General features: G+C 41.8%; 1 non-coding gene across 1 annotated transcript; it reads right to left on the reverse strand.

Moving 5' to 3' along the window:
- Positions 1-1,028: 1,028 nt before the first annotated feature.
- Positions 1,029-1,101, reverse strand: trnam-cau (transfer RNA methionine (anticodon CAU)). The gene has a single exon. It is a non-coding gene; the product is annotated as a tRNA-Met (tRNA).
- Positions 1,102-17,111: the final 16,010 nt, after the last annotated feature.

Raw genomic sequence — 17,111 nt, forward strand, 5'->3', positions numbered from 1 at the left:
ATCTGTCCTGGCTCATTCCCCAATACCTGGTCCAAGATGGTCCCTTCTCTCGTCGGACTATTGACAGACAGCTCTAGAAAACTCTCCTGGTCTCTTCTTACAAATTCTACCCCATCCAGACTTCTGACGCTATGTGTATCCCAGTCAATGTTTGGAAAATTTAAATCTCCCATCATCACTAACCTATTGCCTCTGCATATTTCCGTAATCTGTTTACGTATTTGTTCTTCTACCTCACGCTCACTGTTGGGAGGCCTGTAATACAGCCCCAACAGTGTGACTGCACCCTTCTTATTTCTCAGCTCCACCCATAATGCCTCACTACCCAAGACCTCTGTAGCGTCCTCCTTTAGCACAGCTATGATATCGTCCCTGACCAGCAATGCAACTCCACCCCCTCCTTTTACTTCCCTCCCTGTCCTGTCTGAAGCATCTATATCCTGGAACATTTAGTTGCCAATCATGCCCTTCCTTCAATCAAGTCTCTATGATTGTAATAACACCATACTCCCAGGCACCAATCCAAACCCTAAGTTTATCTGCCTTACACACTATAGTCTTTGCATTAAAGAGATGCATTTCAGGCCACCAGTTCTTTCATGCTCACCTGCTCTCTGCCTATTCTTCCCTTTATTAATGTTATCTTCATGATTCTTACAGTCTCCAGTTTCCTGTTACTTGTTTTCTGTTCTGGTTCCCAGCCCCTGCCACATTAGTTTAAAACCTCCCCAACCGCTGTAGCAAAAACTCCCCCAAGGACATTGGTTCCAGTCTGGTTCAGGTGTAGACCGTCCATTTTGTCATAGTCCCACCTTCCCCAGAACCAGTCCCAATGTCCAACAAATCTAAACCCCTCTCTCCTACACCATCCCTCAAGCCACGTGTTCATCCTGCCTATTTTTTTCATTTCTACGTGGCACTGGTAGTAATCCCGAGATTCTGGATTAGTGGTGCTGGAAGAGCACAGCCGTTCAGGCAGCCTCCAAGTAGCTTCGAAATCATGCGTAAGGTGACAAAGGCCACAGTCTTGCCTTCTCTGAGGATTGAACTCAGGACCTTCAGATTATGAGGCTGACGCGCTGCCTACTGCGCTAAGAAGTCACTACCTTTGAGGTCCTCCCCTTTAACTTCTCTCCTAGCTCCCTGAATTCTTCTTTCAGGATCTCATCTCGCTTTCTCCTTATATCGTTGGTGCCTGTATGTACCAAGACAACTGGCTGTTCACCCTCCCCTTTTAGAATGCTCTGCAGCCGATCAGTGACATCCCTGACCCGAGCACCTGGGAGGTAACATACCATCCGGGAATCCCGTTTTCGGCCACAGAACCACCTACCTACTCCCCTCACAATAGAATCCCCTATGACTATGGCCCTACGAGTCTTTTTCCTGCCCTTCTGAACAGCAGTGCCCGCCAACGGTGCCCGCCAACTTGGCAACTGCTGCCCTCCCCTGGCGAGCCATCTCCCCCAACAGTATCCAAAACGGTATACCTGTTTTGGAGGGAGATGACCGCAGGGGACATCTGCACTGCCTCCCTACTCTTTCTCTGCCTTTTGGTCACCCATTCACTGTCTCCCTCAGCAATCCTAACCTGTGGTATGACCAGTTCACTAAACGTGTTATCCACGACCCCCTCAGCATTGTGGATGCTCCACAGTGAGTCCATCCACAGCTCCAGAGCTGTCATGCGGTCAAACAACAGCTGTACTGGACACGCTTCTTGCAAGTGTCAGAGTCAGGAACGTCAGCCACGTCCCTGAGCTCCCACATGAAGCAAGAGGCACATGCCATGGGTCTGAGGTCCCCTGCCATTGTAAGCCTTAGCTTTATATGAACTAACTAAGACCAAACAATGCACTTAAATGTATGTAAAAGAAAGATAAAGAAAAAATAAAAGCCTTACCTTACAGAGTCAATTTTTACTGATTAGAGGAGGGGGTGGGAGGGAGATACTACACGTGTAGCATCTGGGGATTAGCCACTGCCCAAATATAAATTAAGCCCTTACCTTCCCGGCAGCCCTCACTTCACTCCACCTTCTCTCCTCGCTGGTCTGTCAAAATGGAGGCCCGACTCCCGAGGTAAGTCTCTTTTTAAGTTTATTCACATTGGCAGAAGGTTACAATATTAAGGGACACAGGATCCTCTCAGTCTGTAATACTGAAGGATGAAGAAATATGTACGCCTTCAGGACTGTTGCCAGAAAAGCTACTGCTAACAGGAATTCATGGTGAGACAAGAAGTGATCAATTACGTAAAGTGAGGAGAGAGGGCCCAGAGAAGAGTGGAGAATTTATGGGAGGAATACTGGACAAACTCTCAGCTCCAGAAATACAACTTTTCCTTGCAAATAATATAGCTGATTCACTGGTAGGCGTGCTGCCTACTTTAGTTGAAAAGCCAATGGCGATGCAGGCAACTGAAGACAAAGAATCCAGGAATTTTCCCTGATTGTGTGATCACAAGATCACAGAGGCACAAGCTGATGCAGGAAGGATCAACAGGCACATACAAGGAAGCTAGCATAATGTTATCCAAGACTTTTTTTGATCAGATAAGTGGCACAGAGAAGGAGCAAATAGGTAAACATGCAAGTATCTTTAGCTCTATTAAGTTGGTTGAATTACAGCAAAAAGATGAGAACTTAAAACAGTTATATCAAAAGGCATTTAGAGAGAAGGAGAGTGAATGCATCCATATTGTTATTACTTAACAAATGATGTCTTAATGAGGAAATGGAGACCATCACACATTCAAGCAGATGAGAAATGGACAGAGATTTGTCAAATTGTTTTGCCAGTAGGGTATAAAAAGGAGGTGCTGGGAGTGGCACATGAGCTACACTTGGAGGTCAGTTAGGGGTGAGGAAAACAGGCTAAAATACAAAGACATTTTTACTGTAGTTGAATTTTGCCAGACATGTCATACATGTCAACTAATCAGAAAACCACAGGTAGTAATAAAACCTGCATCTTTAATACCTATTCTAGTATTTGAGGAACCTTTTAAAAGAGTCTTGATTGATTGAGTAGGTCCCATACCTCAAAAAAAAAGTGGTAATAAATATTTCTTAACAATAATGGATATGTCGACTAGATTTCCAGAGGCTAAAAGATCACAGCTAAAAGAATGACTTGATTTTTTTACTGGACATGGACTGCCAATAGAGATCCAGTCAGATCAAGGATCAAAGTTCACATTCAAACTATTCAAGGAGTTATGGATAACTTGGGAATAAAGCAATTCAAATCTACTGCGTACCATCCAGAATCGCAGGGAGCACTAGAAAGATGGTATCAAAAACTAAAGACTATGTTGAGGGCTTTTGGTCAGGATTATCCAGATGATTGGGGTAAGGGAGTCCTGTTCGTACTTTTTGCGATCAGAGACACACTAAATGAATCAACCAAATTCAGTTGATTTGAATTAATATTTGGGCATGAAGTAAGAGAACCATTAAAATTGATTAAGGAGAAATTAATAAGTCAGAATTCAGAGACCACCCATTTGGACTATGTGTCAAATTTTAGAGAATGATTAAATAGAGCTGCAGAGTTGGCTAGACAGCATTTAAAAGTCTCACAGTATACAATGAAATAGGAAGCAGGTAAAAATAATCACAAATTTACAATTTTGCAATTGGGGATAAGGTATTGGTGTTACTTCCAGTAAAAGATGAGCCTGTAAAAGTCAGGTTTAGTGGACCTTATCAAATCGAGAGGAAATTGATTGAAGTGAGCTCCTTGATAAGGACTTCAGACAGGAAAAAATCTAAGAGTGTGTCATGTGAATATGCTCAAAAGGGAAGGAAAGCAAGAGGAGAAGGTATTAATGATTACAGCACAGAAGGAGGAACCAAGTTCAGGGGATTCTGAATTGGATATTCCTCAAATCAAATTGTACAATGAGGAAGTTGTCAATAACTGGGATAAATTATTGAGTTATCTTCCACAAGAAAATCAAAATGACCTGAAAGAGTTATTACTATCACATGGGGAGATATATGGAAATAAACTAGGAATTATTAACCTAATTGTGCATGATGTAGATAGAGGGGATGCTGTTCCGATTAAGCGACATCCTTATAGGCATATCCCTCTAACTTTGGCACAGTTTCAGAAGGAGATCGAGCGTATGCTCCAAGATGGCATAATCAAAGTGAGTTACACTGACTGAAGCTCACCCATAATCATGGTGCCAAAGCCAGATGATACCCAACAGTTATGTGTGGACTATCGCAAAGTCAACGACATTACAAAGACTAATGCACATCCAATTCCACAGTTGGAGGACTGTGTTGAAAAGATGGGACAAGCAACTTGCATTTCTAAGTTGGACTTGCTCAAAGGTTACTGGCAAGTACCTCTTTCAGAGAGAGCAAATGAAATTTCAGCTTTTGTAACACCAAATGGACCATATCAGTTCAAAGTCATGTCATTTGGTATGAAAATGGCTCCAGCCACATTTCAGAGACGGACAAATAAAGTCATTGCTGGATTACCCAACTGTGTGGTGTATATTGATGACCTGGTGATTTTTAACCACTCATGGAAGGAACATTTGCAGCATTTAGCGGACTTGTTCGATTGACTTCAAAAGGTAAGCTTGGTAATAAACCTGGCTAAAAGTGAATTAGCCAAAGCCCAAGTCACCTTCCTGAGCCGTGTTGTAGGACATGGACAAATGGCCTCATGGGATGTGAAAACAAAAGTAATTGAGGTAATTCCCACACCATCGATGAAAAAAAACCAGTATTACGGTTCGTGGGTTGAATGGATTTTACTGAAGGTTTGTGCTGAACTTTAGCTGTGTGGCTGCTCCAGTCACTGAGTTGTTAGAAAAGGGGCAAGAAGTTTCAGTGGACAGTGCACTGTCAAAAGGCATTTGAAGCCTCAAAACTGTTAACCACTGCCCCAGTATTAGCCACACTGGACTACACAAAACCTTTCAAGTTGACTATCGATGCCAGTGATGTGGATGTCAGTGCAGTGCTCCTGCAGGAGGATGACGAGGGAATAGAAAAACTCATTGGGTATTTTTCCAGAAAGTTGAATGTTCATCAACAGAAATATTCAGCAGTTCAGAAAGTGGCTTTGAGCTTGGTGTTAACATTACAACATTCAGTGTTTATATTACCAGCAACGCATCTGAGACAATTGTATGTACTGATCACAGCCCATTGACATTTGTGGAGAAATTTAAGGACAAAAATGCCAGTCTGTTTAGATGGAGCTTGTTGTTGCAGCCATTCAATTTGACAATTGTGCAGGTGGCAGGTCACGGAAACGTGATTACCGACGTGTTATCGAGACTTGAATGAAATACGGAGGTGTTCGGTGGTGGGTGTTTGTATGTGATTGTGGATGTTTGCATGTGTGTAGTTAGTATAGTGTATATGTGTGTTTAGACGACTAACTGGGTTTTTGAAGGGTTAAAAATGAAGCCATCGTTTGGTATTGATAGTTCATATTTTTAAGGGGGGAGATGTCACAAAGCTAATCTTTTTTATCTAAATGCTATTTCTTGGCTCAAGGAGACTCTGTCCTTGATTTTTTTCGGGGGGGGGGGTAATAAAACAGGCCGGGCTCCAATCAGACTGGTTTGGTACAGAGATGAAAATGATTTTGAGAGGCCTTTTGTTTGTAAGTAAACAGATGAAACTTCAGGCCACAGTGGTCATGTTTTAGAAGTGACCTGGAGTATGAAAGGGAGTGGTCAGCTCTCTAGCTGAGTAGTTTAGTTCAGTCCAGAACTGGTTGGGAACTCTCTCTCCTGCCCTTCTAACTTCAACCTGTAAGCATCTGACCCTTTTTTGTACTGTGTTTTAAAGGGGGTTTGCTTATTGGGACTGTTGTGTAAATTTGGAACAGCTTAATTAAGTCTAGTTTGGATAGATTGAGTTCTATAGGGGTTCTTTATTCTGTTCTTTGTGTTTCATTGTGTAATTTTGTGAATGAATGTTTATCTGTTTTAAAACCTGGTAGTCAACCTAGCTAACTTACTCCAGGTAATTTTCACTGACCATTACCAAAACAAATAGCAAAGTTATGGTCTGGATTAGTGGTGCTGGAAGAGCACAGCAGTTCAGACAGCATCCAAGAGCAGCGAAATCGACGTTTCGGGCAAAAGCCCTTCATCAGGAATTCCTGATGAAGGGCTTTTGCCCGAAACGTCGATTTCGCTGCTCGTTGGATGCTGCCTGAACTGCTATGCTCTTCCAGCACCACTAATCCAGTATTTGGTTTTCAGCATCTGCAATCATTGTTTTTACCAAAGTTATGGTCTGGCCTAGTCCATAAAAACAGACTTTATTTTTTATAATATTTCAGGGTCAGTGTTTTACTATTATACACTTCTCAAAATAACTGATTTTCCTGCAGTGAAAACGTTCTGACTTATTGACTGGACACTGTACATACCTGAGAGGCCTTTTCCTGGCATCCCAACATTGAAAAGGATTTCTCCTACTGTCATGAACTTAAAGAAATAAATAGATTCTGTAGATTTCATACACCAAGTTTTCTATTTTTCCGTGTTATGATGCTAGAACTCTAATTCTTTTAGCAAATGGATGACATCTTATAAAGTAAAGCTTTCTTTGGTGTGTAATAAGTCTGACAAAGACTCATCACCAATCCCTCCAACTGTACAGTCCTTCATCAATTTTTCTTTCACATCTCTAGATTCACTAATTTATCAATATTATTAATAAAGTCATCCATGGATTCACCAAGATTAAGTTTTACCAATCGTTAAAAATGTTGTTAGTTCTGAAATTACATCAGTTATCAAAAGGTTTTAAGCATCATCAAATTTGTCTGTCCCTTCATTCATCCCCTGTTGAACAATTCAATAATCCACTATGCCTCCTTTGAAATAAAAGTGTTTACCAACCTGTGCTGAATCAACCTTGCTGTCTAATTTTGAAGCACTTTTGTACTTTAACATAGTCTTTCCACAATGCCCAATTTTTAATTTGATTTACTTCATCTCTGTGAATTTTCCCTGGAGTGACAGAGGCTGAGGGGTGACCTTACAGAGGTTTATAAAATCATTTGGAGCATGGATAGGGTGAATAGCCAAGGTCATTTTACCAGAGTGGAGGATTCCAGAACTAGAGGGCATAGTTTTAAGTTGAGAGGTGAGAGATTTAAAAAGGACCTGAGGCATAACCTTTTTACACAGAGGGTGGTGTGTAAATGGAACAAGCTGTCAGAGGAAGTGGTGGAGGCTGGTAAAATTCCAACATTTAAAGGGCATCTGAATGAGTATGTGAATAGGAAAGGTTTAGAGGGATATGAGCCAAGTGCTGGCAAATGGGACTAGGTCAGATTGTGATTCTGGTAGGACTGGACAAGTTGGACTAACGGTCTGTTTCTGTGCTTATGATTCTCTAACTCTATGACTCTAAATCTTCCCGGCAATGAAAATTCAGTTGTATGTATTTCAGAGCTTTATAGCTATTATTAATCCTGATTTTGAATTACATTGCAGCAATGGGGATTTTCCCATGTTTCAATAATGTTGGTGTTTATTAAAGAGAATTGGTCAATCATTAATAATTCTAAACCTCATTTAGATGAAGTTTGATAAAGATATTGATAACTAGGTAAAGCATTTAAATATATGCTTTGTGTTTTGCGTCTGGAAAGAGACAAATTACACTCCAACCTTGTGATGAAAGTAGAACATATATTTTTTTCAAATTCATTCATGGGACTGGGTGTCACTAGTCATGCCAATATTTATGCATATCCCTAATTACCTCAATTGCAGTTCATAGTCAACCTCATTGCTGAGGTTCTGGAATCAAATGCAGGCCAGACCGGGTAAGAACGGCAGGTTTCCATCCCTCAAGGACATTAGTGAAGCAGGTGGGTGATTATGACAAATGTTACATGGTCAATGTCAGGCTAGCTTTTCATTCCAGATTTTTATTAAATTCAAATTTCTCCATCCGTCACGGTGGGATTTAAACCCCATATCCCAGGGTTCTGGGATTCTAGTTCAGTGATGTTACCGCAACAGAACGGCCAACCTGAAACTAATGCTCCACTTGAAGCTTTAGCTCTGTTTCTGTCTCCACCAATACTGCCAGACTGAAGGGGTTTCTCCAACACATTTATTTTATTATAATAAACAATGCTGCTTTCCTGTGTGGGCAATATTGGTAGGTTGGTGCCGAAACAGTGAGCATCCATTCCTTCACTTGGTTTTCTTGCTTCCATTTGTATTTTTGCTCATTTTATTGCTGCTTGGAAACATAGAAACATGAAAACTATGAGTAGGAGTAGGCTGTTCATCCCTTTGAGGCCCTGATCTGCCACTCAATATGCTTATGGCTGATGCTGTATCTCAACATCATGGTCCTGCTTTCTTCCCTTCTGTTTGATGACTTTCATATCTTACAATTTATCTGTTTCTTCAATATATTCAGTGATTTGGTTTCCACAGCCTTGTATAGTTGAGAATTTTACAGGTTCACTATCGTTTGAGTCCTAAAAGGCCTACCCTGTACCCTTAGACTGTGTCTCTTGGTTATAGGCTGCCCAAGCAAGGGAAACATCCTTTGACCATGTAGACCATCCAGCCCTGTTAGAATTTTATATGTTTCTGTCAAATCCCCCTCTCATCTTTTTACCCTCAAGTGAATACAAACCCAGTCAAACCAATCTCTCCTCATAAGACAGTCCTGTAATTCCTGCCATCAGCCTGGTGAACTTCCATTGTACTCCCTTTCCAGTCTGTATATTTTCACATATTTATTACATCACCCTCTTTACTTGGAATGCATTTTCAGACAAATTGCATTACACTGGGAATTCTTTGGCAATATCAAAGATAGGCTTAAAACAATTTTGTAGGCAGGCCTCCTGTGGTTCAAATTTTCACAGGTCTTCTGTAATGACTGGTGGAAATTGAATGGAGCTAATATTGGAACACAAAAACCCTGAATGTTACGATATTCAGATTGCTGGCTTACACAGTTCAAATTAACCCATCGCCACCCCCTTACCACCCGACGCCTAGAGGAAGAACACCTCATCTTCTGCCTCAGAACCCTTCAATCCCATAGCATCAGTGTGGACTTCACCAGTTTTCTCATTCCGCCCCCCCGCCCCCCCCCCACCACCTTACCCCAGTTCTAACCTTCCAGCTCAGCATCATCCTCATGACCAGTGTCATCTGTCTATCGTCCTTCCATCTAACCACTCCACCCTCCTCTCCGAGCTATCACCTTTGCCCCCACCTCCATCCATCTATTGCACTCTCAGCTACCTACACCCCAGCCCCACCCTGTCCCATTTATCTCTCCGCCCCCGAGGCTCCCAGCCTCATTCCTGATAATAGACAATAGACAATAGGTGCAGGAGTAGGCCATTCTGCCCTTCAAGCCTGCACCACCATTCAATATGATCATGGCTGATCATCCTTAATCAGTATCCTGTTCCTGCCTTATCTCCATAACCCTTGATTCCACGATCCTTGAGAGCTCTATCCAACTCTTTCTTAAATGAATCCAGAGACTGGGCCTCCACTGCCCTCTGAGGAAGAGCATTCCACACAGCCACCACTCTCTGGGTGAAGACGTTTCTCTTCATCTCTGTCCTGAATGGTCTACCCCATATTTTTAAGCTGTGTCCTCTGGTTCAACACTCACCCATCAGCAGAAACATGTTTCCTGCCTCCAGAGTTTCCAATCCTTTAACAATCTTATATGTCTCAATCAGACCCCCTCTCAGTCTTCTAAACTCAAGGGTATATAAACCCAGTCGCTCCAGTCTTTCAGCGTAAGGTAGTCCCGCCATTCCAGGAATTGACCTCGTGAACCTACGCTGCACTCCCTCAATAACCAGAATGTCTTTCCTCAAATTTGGAGACCAGAACTGCACACAATACTCCAGGTGTGGTCTCACCAGGGCCCTGTACAGCTGCAGAAGAACCTCTTTGCTTCTATACTCAATCCCTTTTGTTAGGAAGGCCAGCATGCTATTAGCTTTCTTCACTACCTGCTGTACCTGCATGCTTACCTTCATTGACTGGTGTACAAGAACACTCAGACCTCTTTGTACTGCCCCTTTACCTAAATTGATTCCACTTAGGTAGTAATCTGCCTTCCTGTTCTTGCTACCAAAGTGGATAACCATACATTTATCCACATTAAACTGCATCTGCCATGCATCTGACCACTCACCTAACCTGTCCAGGTCACCCTGTAATCTCCTAACATCCTCATCACATTTCACCCTGCCACCCAGCTTAGTATCATCAGCAAATTTGCTAATGTTATTACTAATACCATCTTCTACATCAGTAACATATATTGTAAAAAGCTGCGGTCCCAGCACTGATCCCTGCGGTACCCCACTGGTCACTGCCTGCCATTCCGAAATGGAGCCGTTTATCACTACTCTTTGTTTTCTTTCAGCCAACCAACTTTCAATCCAAGTTAGTACTTTGCTCCCAATACCATGCACACTAACTTTGCTCACTAACCTCCTATGTGGGACTTTATAAAAAGCTTTCTGAAAGTCCAGGTACACTACATCTACTGGATCTCCGTCATCCATTTTCAGAGTTACATCCACAAAAAATTCCAGAAGATTAGTCAAGCATGATTTCCCCTTCATAAATCCATGCTGACTCTGACCTATCCCGTTACTACTATCCAGATGTGTCGTAATTTCATCCTTTATAATGGACTCCAGCATCTTTCCCACCACTGAGGTCAGACTAACTGGTCTATAACTTCCTGCTTTCTCTCTCCCACCTTTCTTAAAAAATGGTACAACATTAGCCACCCTTCAATCCACAGGAACTGATCCCGAATCTATTGAACTCTGGAAAATAATCACCAATGCATCCACGATTTCTTGAGCCACCTCCTTCAGTACCCTGGGATGTAGACCATCAGGCCCTGGGGACTTATCAACCTTCAGACCTAACAGTCTCTCCAACACCAATTCCTGGCAAATATAAATTCCCTTCAGTTCAGGTCCTTTAGCCACTGTTACCTCAGGGAGATTGCTTGTGTCTTCCCCAGTGAACACAGTTCTGAAGTACCAATTCAATTCTTCTGCCATTTCTTTGTTCCCCGTAATATATTCCCCTGTTTCTGTCTTCAAGGGCCCAATTTTAGTCTTAACCATTTTTTTGCCTTTCACATACCTCAAAAAACTTTTACTATCCTCCTTTATATTTTTGGCCAGTTTACCTTCGTACCTCATTTTTTCTCTGCGTATTTCCTTCTTAGTAATCCTATGTTTTTCTTTAAAAGCTTCCCAGTCCTCTGTTTTCCCATTTATCTTTGCTATGTTATACTTTTTCTCTTTTAACTTTATATGTTTCTTAACTTCCCTCGTCAGCCATGGCCACCCATGCCTCCTCCTGGGATCTTTCTTCCTTTATGGAATGAACTGATCCTGCATCTTCTGCATTAAACACAAAAATATCTGCCATTGTTCCTCCACTGTCATTCCTGCTAAGGTATTGCACCATTGAACTTTGGCCAGTTCCTCCCTCATAGCTCCATAGTTCCCTTTATTCAACAGAAATATTGTCACTTCCGATTGTACCCTCTCCCTTTCAAATTGCAGATTGAAGCTTATTGTATTATGGTCACTACTTCCCAATGGCTCCTTCATTTCGAGGTCCCTGATCAATTCTGGTTCGTTACACAATATCAGATCCAGAATTGCCTTCTCCCTGGTAGGCTCCAGGACCAGCTGTTCTAAGAATCCATCTCTGAGGCACTCCACAAAGTCTCTTTCTTGAGGTCCAATACCATCCTGATTCTCCCAGTCTACCTGCATGTTGAAATCCCCCATAACAACTGTAGTAACATCTTTGCGACAGGCCAATTTCAGCCCCTGATTCAAATTACATCCGACATCCAGACTACTGTTTGGGGGCCTGTAGATAACTCCCAAGAGGGTCTTTTTACCCTTGGAATTTCTCAGCTTTATCCATACTGACTCTACATCCCCTGATTCTAGGTTCCAACCGCGCAAGGGACTGAATATCATCCCTTACCAACATGGCCACCCCACCCCCTCTACCCGTCAGTCTGTCCTTACAATAGCACGTGTAGCCTTGTATATTCATTTCCCAGGCCCTGTCAATTGAAGCCGTGTCTCAGTTATCCCCACAATATCGTATCTGCCAATTTCCAAAAGAGCCTCAAGCTCATCCATCTTATTTCTAATGCTTTGTGCATTCATGTATAGTATTTTTAATTTGTTACTGCCCTCACCCTTCCCATCAACTCCTATTTCACTCAACCTTACAGCATGATCCCTTTTTGAGTTTTCTGCCTCATTGATACAGTTGTCTTTCTTGACTTCCCTTGTTCTAACTTTCCCTTTAACTTCCTTCTTAAACATCCAGTTTGTCCCCTCCCCCCCCCCCCCCGCTACTCCGCTACTTAGTTTAAACGTAGCTGTGTTGTAGTAGCAAACCTGCTGGCCAGAATGCTGGTCCCTAACCTATTAAGGTGCAAACCGTCTCTCTTGTAGAATTTATGCTTTCCACAAAACATACCCCAGTGATCCAAGAATTTAAATCCTTGCTTCCTGCACCAGTTCCCCAGCCACACGTTCAAGTCCATTACCTCCCAGTTTCTGGCCTCACCAGCCCGAGGAACTGGAAGCAAACTGGAGATAACCACCCTGGACATCCTGCTTTTCAGCCTTCTTCCTAGTTCTCCGAAGTCCCGCTGTAGTATGTTCTTCCTCTTCTTCCCGACATCATTTGTGCCGACATGTACCACCACCTCTGGCTCTTCACCTTCGTCCTTGAGGATTTCCTGCACTCTGTGATGTCTTTAACCCTGGCACCAGGAAAGCAACACACCATCCTTAAGACCCGCCTGCTGCCACAAAAACCCTGGTCAGTTTGTCTCACTATGGAGTCCCCTATTACCACGGCTCTGTGCGATGTCCGACTCTTCCGCTCTGTCTCCACACCAACTTTTAATTGACAGACCTGACTGCCTCGCAGACTGGCAGTGTCATCTATCTCTACTGTTTCCAAAAGATTCAACTTGTTCCTGACAGGTACTTCCCCGGGGTCTCTTGCACCTGTCTCCTCTCTGTCTTCCTCATCCTGATGAAGGGCTCCTGCCCAAAACATCAATTTTCCTGCTCCTCGGATGCTGCCTGACCTGCTGTGCTTTTCCAGCACCACTCTAATCTTGACTCTAATCTCCAGCATCTGCAGTACCCACTTTTGCTACAGTGCAAATTAATTCAACCAAAATGAAATGGATTTCATTACAACTACAACTTAAATATACTGAAATATCTGAATGCAGGAGTAATTATCATACAACATTTAACGTTGAGTCATTCAAAGAGATTTTTGATAACGACAAGTTTGGTCAAAGGAATCCATTTTAAGGAGAGCCTTAAAAAGTAGAATGAGATGGAAAATTCCAGAAGTAGTCGAGGCAATTTTCAAGTTTCATGCTCAGATGGCTGAAGCCACCACCACAAATTTTGGAGTAACAAAAAATAAGGAAAGTGCAAATGTCCTGAATTGGAAGAATCTACAGAGCTCAGAGTTCTGCAGAGGCTGGTAAACATTCCAGAGATTAGGATAGGTGAGGGCTCAGAGTTCGAGCTGGAATGAACAGTCAGTCTAACTTCGGATCCAGTTGCTGTCATAATTGACAACAATTCAAAGAAGGGTCTGGCAGCAGCTGTGGAGAGGGAAATGGAGTTAATATTTTGAAGCCAATATAATACTTTTTCTGAAGAGTTTTCAGTTTTGAAGAAGAGTTACATTAGACGCGAAATGTTAACTCTGTTTCTCTCTCCATTGTTGCTGTCATACCTGCTGATTTTCTCCAGGACTTTCTAATCTTTAAATTATTCCAAATTATAATGTGCTTTTGTATGGTGTTGAACCATGACTCAGTCAACTGGGATGCATCCTAAAAGAAAGTTTCTTGCTGTGTATGATTGTTTCATAAAACTGATGGGGACTAGAAAGAATCACCACTGACTCTTCTCCATTTGTACAATAGAAAACATCAATAATTTCAACTCCCCTCGGAAGGGCTTAGATTATACAAGGCGTAAAAATTAGCAAACACTGGAGCTGAAAATAAGACACACGCTGCTCACAACAGTTGCCTCCAGCCTCTGTAGAAGCTCAGCTTTCACAATGTTACAGCCCTTAGAGATTTGACAAGGAATCCCAGTTTAATGTGCCACTTGCAAGAGGCCAGAGTTGCCCTGGAAGGCGACTTGAAACTCTATGTGTGGATAAACATGAGATCCTTTGTTAATCTACAGAGATATTCATCAGCGTCTTTACCTTTTCCTCTAAATGAAGGGGCTAATTGTAAAAAAAAGTCCAAAACAAAATCAAGCACCAGCTGTGACAAGTTTCCACATTGTAAATAAGAATCAGATGAATCCAAATGTGCACTAATATAAAATAACTCTTCAATCTTTGTTGAGATGTGGAGAAATTACTTCTCTCAAAAGATCTTGAATCTGTGGAATTCAATACCCCAGACTGCAAGTGGATGCTAGAATATTGGGTAAATTTAAGAAGGAGATAGGCAGATGTTAAATAGTAATGGGTTGATGGATTATGGACAGTGAGCAGGAAAGTGGAGTTGAGCTTAAGATGAAATCAGCCATGATTGTCTTAGATGGTGGAGCAGACCTGACGGGCTGAATGGCCTTCTCCTGCTTCTAGTTGTTACATCTGTTGGTGGTGTAGATGTAGAGCATAGTTTTATATGCAGGTTATTGTCATCAGAAATAAAGAGTATGTTCACTGTAATGCCTTTTTCATGATCGTGACTTGGGCATTCAGTCAGTCTGTTCTCTGTTCACGGTATTCAGGATATTCAGGGTATTCATATCACACACAGGAGGCCTGCAATTTTCTGTTTATGCAGCAAATATCTGCATCTGTCATGGCTTCTGCAGGTGCCAGTCAGGGTTGTCCACACATCGCACTTTGGAAGTAACCTCTTGGCCTATGTTTTGCATTTCACAGGTATTTAAAAATCTGCTGCTGAAATAGACCAAAGTCACCTTACGGATCCAACTTTTAATGAGCTGCTTGCGTGTTTTCTACTGTTGTGATGTGCATCTTTAATAAGTAACCATACAAAATCATATTACCTCAAATTGAATAAATACAAACAGAGGTCTATACATTCCAATGAAGCGTAAAGCATAAATAGAGGAAAACAATCCCCAATGGACAGAACTTAGATGATAACCTCTCTCAATCTGCTTCCTGACATGATTTTCTTCACTTTAGCAAATCCAATTTTGGAGTGACTACAAAGGCTGTTTCCCCAAAGAGCTACAGGAAGTCACAGTGGTGTCCTCTTAGCTCATGTGACAATGCAGTACTGTAAGTCCAAGGAATGATGCTGTTATCTCAGCAGAATTTTCTATGTATCACATACCTTTAGTTATGAATAATAAAATTATTCTCTCCGCTTACAGGGGGAAAAAATCAATAACTGCATCGTGCATAAATGAATTCTCAGTGTGTCAAGTGAAAGATATTTTTCTCCAGGGCAATTTGTTTCAGATTACCGAATTTGATACATTTCTCAAGTGCATTTTGTCCAGAATCATCATAAACTTATCGACCTGCCACTCAAATTGCTTTGGCCAGCCTTATTCTCATCATGAGATGAAGGGCTTTTGCACGAAATGGCGATTTTCCTGCTCCATGGATGCTGCCTGACCTGCTGTGCTTTTCTAGCACCACTCTGATCTAAACTCTAGTTTCCAGCATCTGCAGTCCTCACTTTTATCTTATTCTCAGCATGGACTAATTAAACACATAGTATCTCTCAGAGCTCCTGCACAACAGACATTGGCTTTGAACCCAATTACGAAATCAAAAATTCACAACTGCTCTTCCCAGAACAAGAGTCAAATATTGCTTACCCTCCTCTGTGTCCCCAGCTGTATATAGATAAGGCCAAGAACTGTGGGTGCTGTGAATCAGAAACAGAAACAGAAATTGCTGGAAGAGCTCAGCATCTGTGGAGAGAAATCAGAATTAATGTGTCAGGTCGAGCTTCTCTTCCTCAGATTTGATGGTAGCTCGGAAAATATTGGTTTAAATGCAGAAGACAGGGTGGGGGTACGGGGTAAGGAGTAAATGTTAGGTGGAGATAGAGAGAGAGGAACAGCTGGACAGACAAAAGAGCAGACAACAAACTGGCCAGGAGTATGAATAACTGTTACTGGGGACTGTTAGTGACTAACAATGGACTGTGTGTAATAGCGAACTATGTGATAGCAAGACCTGGCATGTGGGGTAAGGGCATGGGAGAGCTCAGACCCCAAAGTTGTTGAACTCGATATTGAGTCCAGAAGGTTGTCAAGTTCCCAAGTGGAAAGTGAGGTGGGCATGTTCAGAAGAAATCGTTTTTCTCTGGAAGAACATTGAAAACAAAATTCGATTTTCTTTCTGTCAATATTACATATGTCTGTCCATGTGAGTGTTTATTTGTGTTACAATAGTGATGGATGTGAACTGTCCAATGTTACCTTTCATTATCTGATTATAATACCAGTGAACTTTTCACAGAACCGAATTTCTTTTTTGAAATATGGACTAAAAATGGCTGCAGTGAGCACCTGACACAGATTGAGATAAATTCAGTAAAATAAGGAGGGAAAAATGTGTTTGTTATGGCACAGTGGTGATGTTCCTACCTCTGTGAAAGGAGGTCAGGGTTCAAGTTCTATCAGTTTCAGTGGTGTTCCTAAATGGTTGAGTAAAAATATCAAAAACAATATGGAGTAAAATATAGCTTGAATTAAAGTTATCATTTTATGCAAAGACATTGAAACAAAGCAACTGAGTCAATGTTAAGAAATTTGTGTTTATGGTTTTAACTCACACTTGTATGATAAGTTACACACATTGGACATGAATGTTTGCTTGGAATATTTGTTTTGTTCAGCTTGGAGTGACAGTTGGGCCAGATATGGGAATATATAAATGAACCATATTTCAGCAGCTGCTTTTGCGCAGGAGAGAGTAGAAAAAATAAATTTGTAGCAACAGGAGCTATAATTCCCTTTCACCACCTGTTTTATTCAGTCTCTCAGAAAACA

Source organism: Chiloscyllium punctatum, chromosome 41 (assembly GCF_047496795.1).
Source record: "Chiloscyllium punctatum isolate Juve2018m chromosome 41, sChiPun1.3, whole genome shotgun sequence".
Taxonomy (NCBI): Eukaryota; Metazoa; Chordata; class Chondrichthyes; order Orectolobiformes; family Hemiscylliidae; genus Chiloscyllium; species Chiloscyllium punctatum.